The following is a 1,862-nucleotide window of genomic DNA, read 5'->3' as shown; positions in this document are numbered from 1 at the left end:
GTGTTAGTCTTGTATATATAAGACGTTCACAACGTGACGGGATGACAGTACAATGAGTAATTGAATGTATGCGGATAAAATATTGTTGGCCACGTGAGACGGGAGCGTTTGTTATAGAGCGACTGTTGAAATTAAGTGTATCGTAAAGTTGTATTCGGAAAGAATAAACCAGTTTTATTTAAGAAAGGACTTGTGTTTCTAAAGTTTCGTCGGAACGAATTTACGGAAAATTAATTAACGAACGGAGACGTAACAATAGTCTAATAGTAACAGGACCACTTTGATATGCGTGGTAGGCTACTTCATTTACATACTATTAGAACCTATTTTCACACCCTTTTCAAACATTTCGGCACAATTAAATGTTGCACTATACTGATTTAAAAAACAAAATAAAAACTTACATGAACACCACCATCGTTAACACCCAATACCACTGTAATTTATAAATTAATGGCATCCAACTGTATGTTCAATTTTCGCGCCACGAAAATAGCAATCGCTGCGAGTCTAGCTTATATTGTTATTTATAGTGTCTATATTAAAATTACTTTTCAGGCCTATTCTTATCCGCTATAAATCACTGCACAGTAGGCCTGTTGTTCAGTACAAGGACTTAGCTACTGAGCTGTATATATATATGTGTGTGTGTGTGTGTAGTCAATGGTTGGTTTGTTTGGAATTAAGCACAAAGCTACATAATAAGCTATTTGTACTCTGCCAACCACTGGTATCGAAACCCAGATTTTAGCGTTGTAAGTCCGCAGACATACCGCTGTGCCACTGGGGAGCATAGTCAATGGAACGAGAGGGTGACCGTGCCAGTACTACCGTCTCTATACAAGAATAATGGCACAAAATGCGTAGAAAATTTTACAGCTCAACTTTCCATGATTTTCACAAAACATTGTTAATTTGCAATTAAAACTTATGGATATATAGCATAGGCCTAATGTCAGAGCCTCAGAACAAAGTCATGAATACTTGTAAATGGTGAAAGTAACATTTGGAGAGGCAGGGAACTTGTCAGTTTTAAGAAACAACATACCATGTGCGTTTTGTTTCTATAATATAGATCAGTCGGCGTAATGCCTTTAGATTATTTTTATAACATGATAAGTTCTCAAACTTACTGCTGTGCCATCTGGGGGACATGAAGTTTTGATATCTATCTAGTTTACAATATTTAGGTCAGTAATCACTTCATTCGAAATTTAATATTTTAATCTTATATGACGTTATTATTTGTATTATAATAGTAAATAAAAAAGTATCAACCATCTAATAGCCTCATATGGGGATTTGTCAGTAAAATACACAAACATCGAAGTCGAATATAATTGACAAATTGTTTATACTTACAGACATGAAATGAATTTGAAGCATATTTGGACGTTCATGTACAGGTAATTTACATACAATAAAAGTAACTACAGGAAGAAAAAAAATAATGCAATAGAGCTACAGAAAAGTTGATTTTGTGAAAAATGTTCTACACCTTAAACGGGGATCCCACACAAAAGTTATACAGATTTGCAACTTATTAAAAAAAAAGTCAAATGACATACAACTTTAAAATTGATAAACTTGAAATGCCTTCGACAAAATGGTCCAAATTAGTTGTAATCATCAAAAGAAAATACAAATATCAAAGAAAAACAAGATACGACCAGATGAATAAAAAAATTTGGAAGTTACAAACCTGCAAATGGGGATCGTGTAAAAAGTGAGGAAACAAGGTTGGAGATACTATAGATATTGTTTACTCAAACTGCAAATCCCTATGTTGGCTCCGTGATATATATATATATATATATATATATATATATATATATACTAGTCGTCGTACCGTACCCGTCCCG

General features: G+C 33.7%; 1 protein-coding gene and 1 long non-coding RNA gene across 4 annotated transcripts in view; one reads left to right on the top strand and one right to left on the bottom strand.

Annotated features, from left to right (window-relative positions):
* LOC106466460 (cGMP-dependent protein kinase, isozyme 2 forms cD4/T1/T3A/T3B-like) overlaps positions 1–1,862 on the top strand; it is an 82,944-nt gene that overhangs the window by 2,427 nt on the left and 78,655 nt on the right. The window lies entirely within an intron of this gene.
* The window catches only part of LOC111087532, a 14,131-nt gene that overhangs the window by 5,646 nt on the left and 6,623 nt on the right, over positions 1–1,862 (bottom strand). The window lies entirely within an intron of this gene.

This window comes from Limulus polyphemus, unplaced genomic scaffold (genome assembly GCF_000517525.1).
Source record: "Limulus polyphemus unplaced genomic scaffold, Limulus_polyphemus-2.1.2 Scaffold2265, whole genome shotgun sequence".
Lineage (NCBI taxonomy): Eukaryota > Metazoa > Arthropoda > Merostomata > Xiphosura > Limulidae > Limulus > Limulus polyphemus.
Note: the sequence above shows the minus strand (reverse complement) of the source record. Positions and strands in the feature narration are given on the sequence as shown.